Here is a 7,505-nt window from a genome sequence, read left to right as displayed (position 1 = left end):
GGGCTTTTGTATTGAAGGCGGACGCCGCTAAGCTATGCTTGGGATATACATAAAGATATTTTGCCCCTCCCCTCGAAAAATTTTTCTGTGCCCGCCCATGCTTATCTGCCATATTTGATGAGTCAGGGGGATGGGGTTATTTATCTATTTTGGTCTCTATTTCTTTCTCTCTGTTTCTGTTAAGAACGTCTTGCAATGATTCTCAACATTCATAATAAAAAAAATTGCTGGAAATATAAACTTAACAAAATTTTGTTCAAAATTTTTTTTTGTGATAAAACTCAAGTACTATCTCAGTTTCTGATCACCGAATAGTCACCCAAAGGGCTACTAATGCGAATTTTACAGATTTAAAAATTTTTGGGACCTTAGTGTATAAAATTAAAAACAGTAGTTTTCACATATTTCAACTCTTTGGGCCCATTGATTTGTGCTTGAATATGTGACCGTCTACGAAGAAAGGGGCCTAACGCGCGGTAGCTTTATTTTACACGAGAAGCGGTTGCAGGGGCGGCCAAAACAACAAGACTGAAATAACCTTTGCTGTTTAATAGCGATTCAAATTTTTCAGGTATAGTAATAATATTCATTATTGTGGAAGGGTAAATAAAGTAGTATCGAGTATGTAAAAAAACAAAAATAAAAAAAATCGCGGTGCTTGGATCAAAATATCATTGATTTACTCAAGTATAGTCCCGGCATAAATCTAAACATATCGAAAATTTTGTAGCAATAATAGACTAACGAAAAACTTATTTGAACTGGTTTATGCCACATTTCGCATCATTAAATTCAAATCTGGATGTGACTAGTGAATCGATATGTACACGCGCAACCCTAGGGTATTATCGGTTATTGATCTTACTGCAAGAAATTTCAATACACATAATTGTTTACACGCCCGTTAGTTTCAGCGTTATGTATTTTTAGTAATATTATATAAATAACATGAGATTATTCCCGTGCAGTTTTGTATTGCTTGATCGTTCACTCATTTGATTTGAACGTCATGCCATGATTGAGAAAAAAAATTTTTGGGATTACGATTTAATTCGTATATACACTTTCGACGTCTGTCAAAAAATCATATTGATTTTATCGATACGTGACCTTTTATTGAAAATTTTAGTATATATATATATATATATATATATATATATATATTCATAAACAGAAAGGTTCTCATGCTAATCGAATCAACTACTGCTCCTAAGTCGCCTGGTGAATCGAGTAGCTGGGAGTGAGGCAAAGAGACTCAGTTCCGCTGTACTACGACTCTAGTGACACGGGACAATTCTCTCGATGCGAGCTGTCAACTTATGAAGAAAACGTGTTTCTGTCGCGTCATATTTCTCCTTCAACTGTATTTCTTTTTTTAATTGGTAACGATGTTGTATTTTTCTCAATATTTTTTTCAAGAGCAAGAGAATTTTAAAAGTATATGCAACGCTGTTACTAATTTAATAAAATGTTTGTTGTGGACAAGATGAATAAGAATGCAGTGAAGACGCCATTTGACTCTTTGGAGAATACGTGAGCGAAATTTGACGAGAATAACGACATAATCGTCACTTAAAAATGGCAAATTCAGAAAGCGATTATTTTTAAGTAACACTTTTCTCAAGTAGAGGAAAATACTTAGCTTTGAAGGCTTATTTAAATGATAACCTGGATCATTTTAAATAAAAACCGCAAAAAGTGAATGCAGTCCGGTTCATCATAATACGAACAATTTTATAAATCGACCAAATTTTCCGCAATTAGAATTACCGAAGTTTTACGAGATTTATACGCAGTGGCCCACTTTCAGAGACCTTTTTACTTCGATAGTGGGTGATGATTTACAATTTTCAAAGGTGCGACTGTTGCACTATTTGAAACTCTATTTGACAGATGAGTCAGCACAACGATCGCTAAAATCTCAACAAAAGCGGATAATTTTAAGAGAGCATGGGAGACATTATTGGCCAGATACCACAAAATAGAATCCTGATTAAGATTTACTTGGGAAAACTATACAATTGACCTGTCATGTCAAAGAAGAGCGCATCAGTGCTCCGTTCTTTGTTAAACGATATCACCGAGTCAGTAGGCACATTGGATTCTTAAAAATGTCAAACAGAGAAATGGGATGACCTCCTCGTCTTCATGCCCGTTCAGCGATGAGATTCAACAACTCGCAAATCCTGAGAGGATACTTTACATGCGTCGAATATTGGCCGAAGTATGCCACTTTGAATACTTTTTTGACGAGCAAGCCACCTTAGAAGGTGTTGAAAATTCGGAACTTGCTTCCTCTAACAAGTCCAGTGCACCACTAGGTAAAAACAATAACTGCAAGGTTGGTAAAAAAGGTAATATAAAAAACGCTTATAATGCTTCCCTAAAATCATCCAACGACTCCAACTCTGAGTCCAGATCCATTCACAACTTTGTAGCTCTTCCTAGTTCCCCCACTTATTATCCTGCTTCTACTCTCAATCCAAATAGTAAGGTCTTTTCTAATTCTGCTAACAACTTTGCGAAATTTTATAATTTTTTCTTATTTTTCAGGAGACACGAAAAACTGTTGTCTTCTAAAACTGTTGGTTGTTTCTTCTGAGGTTAGTGTGGTTGCTCCTCAATACTATTTAGTTGATATTTTTTGTGAATTCTCTCATATGCTCAATTATTCAACCCAAACTTAATTCCGAGAAAAATTAAGAACTCTAATCGCCGGTGGTCTTGCTTGAGGGTTGCGAATTTATTTTTTGTATCGTGGGCCGACGCTCAATAACTCAACGGCCTAAGGAACTTTGCATATTTTTTATCTTTGATTTGATTGCTGGGAAATAGCAAGTAAAGTTCTCCCCGAGACTAATAAAGCAGCATTAAAAAAGAAAATCGATAGGGTGAAACCGGGAAAAGGCATCCAAAGGTTTAAAGATTTCTGCTTCAAGGATGATGCTTTTATCGTAATTTGCTTTTAAGAAGTGTCTTGAACTTGGCTTATTGAATCTATTGGCGGGTTACAATCTTGAGTTAAGATTAAATTAATTGATAGAAAATACCTCCGAAAGCTAATAAATCTTCTGGTTTGGATTCCCTCTGCATTCGGGAAATAAACAGCAGCACTTTAGAGAATAGTAAAATAAAATACAACCTTGATAACAGGAGGTTGGAAGGTTATAAAAGACGAGCAGGGTATTTAAGCTACCCGACTTATAATAACTGCAGAGATGTGTTTGAAGCCGGCTGCACTTGAGTTGCCATCTACGGTCAGAAAACCCTTTATTTGTAAATGTCGGTCACTTTAGGTCCGAGAAGTTGCGTTCTGAGCTCTCTTGCCCTACCTGTACGTTTTGGCTACTTTCTTACTCTACGACAAAGAAAAGCATTCCTATGCTGCTGAATTTGCTCATTTCGCTTTAGAATGTAAAAAAACTGAATTTGTCTGCCTTAATGCTATCCTACCATTAGACAGTACAGTTTAAAAGTTTTATGATAATATTTTTAAAACTTATATTAATAGTGGTTCAATTTTCTCTAACAAAAACGCGAACAACAAATGATTGCGAGGCTTACCATTCGAAATTGAATGGCATGTTCAGAAGTGCTAAACCAAAAATTTATAATTTGGTTGAAGCTTTATTACAAGCCCAAACGAGTGCCTACATACATATGAAAAGCAAGAGAAAAAAGAGTAAAGAAAATATAGAAAAAGAGCAATCTCTTATTGACCAAATATTAATGCTAGAAGTAGATTTCATAACTAGGTTTGAGTTTGTTCAAAAACTTTCGCGCAAGGTTATACCCGTATGGATTTAGTTTTAATTGGGCGACTATTTGTAATATATAATAGAATTTTAAATATATAAAATAAAGTGAAATAAATATTTTATAAGCGTAATTGAAATATGTTGCTAGTCTTATTATTTACTTCACTTAATTTGACTTAATATTCATATAATAATGTTATAAGAATAAGAGTTATTGATAATACGTATTCCCCAAAACAATTTCAAACACGCTAATATTAAGTATAAGTAGATACGTAGAAAATTCTGCCAGTCTTGGACCTGGAAAAATTTAAAAAAAAATTCAAGGAAAAAGGAGATGGAGGAAATGAAGGAAACCTGAAGTGAAGAGGGAAAGAAAGCTCGGAAGGGAAAGGTACCTGGCACTGATTTGAGCCCACAACTCGAGAAGTGCCCTTGTTGATTTTGACCATTAACTGCAAATTGAGTGCCCCGCTTGAAGCGGCGTGATAAAAATTGGAAACAAATATTTCCAATATGGCCTCTTATGGAGTGAAACGTGCGCTTATATGAGAACTGGGAAACTAAAATCGCAAGCGGTCATGCAGGCAGGATATTTAAATTAAAAATAGTGTACTCATTAATATTGTTAATAATTTTTAATATCGTTCATTGATGTTATTACATACAGAAATTGAAGTACACGATAACATTAATAAATGGTATTATAAATTGTAGAATATTGTTATTGTTATACAACTATTAAAGTGCATTACATTTTCCAAAACTGAATATTTTTAAAGTTCCTAGAAAGGATCCACCATGCTAAAGGACTGTCTCCTATATTAGGCCGACGTTTAACAGCAGAGTAAATGAATTTTTCTTTAATACAAGAACCTTGGAGCTAAAAGACGAAAGTTTTAGGCATAAGTAATAAAAGCGGATCAGTCATATATGAACAGTCATACGAAAGCTAAAAATGTTCTGCGAAAATGACCTTGAAGACGTTTTTGTATAATTTTTTTTGTGATTTCCTTAGTGAAATATGTAAAAAAAAGTAAGGATTTTCGGGTAAATTTAAGAGCAGTCAAGTTTCGAGCATTATTTTTTATACAAGGGGTAATGGGAAAAATTTGACAAAATTCATGAGTATGAAGAAAACTGTTGGGAACAAATTGCAGTTGCGAAATTTGAGAAATAATGAAAATTCTTCCTTAAAAGTACCAAAATTTACAATTATATTATCTTCAGTTCTAAAAATGATATTAAAGCGATTCAAACTGCAAACTGTATAGGATAAAATGTGTCATTATTTCCAATCACCCGGAAGGATGTAATAGTCTTATGTTTTATAAAAATCGCGATATTTGTAAACATTTTTTGTTGTTAGAAAACAAGTGCTGGAAAGAAGCTCGGACCCTTTTTTTTCTGCCGGGGAAATGCCAGGTGCCACCCAAGGATTCAGAACCACGAGTAGAAAAAAGGCACGAGTGGTCTGCAGTAAAAAAAAGGATCCGGGCTGCTTTCTGGCACTTGTTTTCCGACAACAACAAAATGTCTAAACATATCGCGATTTTCACAAAAAATAAGACTATTGCATCCTTCCGGAAGATTGGAAATAATTACAGAGTCTATCCGTTACAATTTTCAGTTTGAATAGCTTTAGTATCTTTTTTAGAAATGGTGATAATATTTGTATATTTTTGTAATTTTAAACAAGAATTTTGATTATTTCTCAAATTTCTCAACTGCAATTTGTTTACAATAGTCTTCCTCAGGCTGATGAATTTTTGCAAGTTTTTCCCATTGCCCCTTGTAGAAGAAATAATGCTCTAAATATGACTGTTCTTAAATGTACCCAAAAATCCTTACTTTTTTTACATTTTTCAGTGAGCAAAAGACCAAAAAAAAATATACACAAACGTCTTCAAGCTCATTTACGTAGAACACTTTTAGCTTTCGTATGACTATTTTTTTTATTGCGCTAGCATTTTTTTGGGCTGAGTTGATAAGCTTCAAAGAAGATGCCTGCCCTTTTCTCGTCGATAGTAGTGCTATGTCGAAGGGAGGAAATGGATTTAACTTTTTTGAACTTACTTGATCGTGACGTCGGACATGTCCCTGTTGGATTACAGAGATATATAATTCTCCTTGACGGGCGACAAACCTGAGGCTATATGGGAAAGAGTCAAGTATATTGAACAATTATAACTTGCTATCGATATCTTACAAAAAGATATTAGTAACGCGTATGAGAACAAGTGCCCTCTTCGCATAAACATAGTGAACAGGGAAGCACCTTGTTAAAATGTAGTATTAAGGACTTGGAAAAGGATACTAGATGCCTTTTAATATGGCCGAAAAGAAATAGAAATGGGACTTGTTATCACCACTTCAACAAGATATAATAATAAGATATTCAGGGACTTGAGAATATACCTGACACTGCTAGAGTTCGAAAGGCAGTAACTCATGTCAGAAACCCTAAAAACTTACCAGTAAATAACCGGTAAGTTCTTGAGTGATTTTTTTCGAGAATTTAAGATTTCCACCGAAATGAATGAAAAATTTTGAGCTTAAATGACTTTGAATGCACCTGTATTGATTTTTGGTGACCTAGGGAAGATATATTAAAAATTATTAACTAGCTACATTACTAACTACATTACTAACTACATTACTAAATACATTACTAACTACATTACTTTATTAATTTGAAAAACCAGTTTAATTATAAAAATATCGTAAAATATGTATTGGATTAACGTAGGTTTATTACAGAAAAGTTACGGCAATAAGATAATTATGTCTTTCCGGCGGAAATGATATACACGCCTGCTTTATCGAAAATTCATCAAAATTTCAATCTACATTTAAAGCTGTTTTGGAATATTTGATCAAATCAACATTTGGCCTTGAACGTGGATTATTAGACGCAAAATTGTATTGAATTTTGTATTATTATAATCGATGAATAATAATAGGTCGTAACAGTGATTTTAAATAGTCAATTTATCTTTCCGACATAACTATTTAGTTTCTGATAAGTAATTTAGCTGTTTGGTTATGCTCATTCCAAAAATTATATAGTAAAAATTTTTAGGAATTAATCAACGAATTCTTATAGATTATAACCAAGAAGTCACAGAAATGAGAGTTACGAGGGTAGTTCAATAAGTCCTTAGAATGAAGTATAAAAACCATTTTTTGGGTAAATTTCTTTTTATTTTTCAACATGATCTCCTTGGAGCTCTATACACTTGGTCAATCGCTTTTCAAGTTTTTTTAATCCTTCAGAAAAGTGCGTTTTCGGAAGTTCCTCAAAATAAGCACTTACAGAGGCAATGACGTCTTCGTTGTCTCGAAATCTCTGTCCACCGAGCCATTTTTTTCAAGTTTGGAAATAAGAAAAAGTCACTGGGGGCTAAATCTGGTGAATACGGTGGGTGTTCGACCAATTCGAATTTTAGTTCTTCAATTTTAGTCATTGAAACGAAGCATGTGTGAACGCGGGCGTTGTCGTGATGAAAGAGAATTTTTTTCTCGCCAAATGTGGTCGTTTTTTTTAAATTTCTTCTTTTTAGGTGTTCTAATAATGATGCATAATATTCACCAGTGATTGTTTTACTCTTTTCCAAGTAGTCAATAAGTATAATTCCACGTGCGTCCCAAAAAACTGTAACCATAACCTTACCAGCTGACTTTACGGTCTTTGCCTTCTTTGGAGCTGGTTCGCCTGTGGAAATCCACTGTTTGGATTGTTCCTTT

This window comes from Belonocnema kinseyi, chromosome 9 (assembly GCF_010883055.1).
Source record: "Belonocnema kinseyi isolate 2016_QV_RU_SX_M_011 chromosome 9, B_treatae_v1, whole genome shotgun sequence".
Classification (NCBI taxonomy): Eukaryota; Metazoa; Arthropoda; class Insecta; order Hymenoptera; family Cynipidae; genus Belonocnema; species Belonocnema kinseyi.
Note: the sequence above shows the minus strand (reverse complement) of the source record.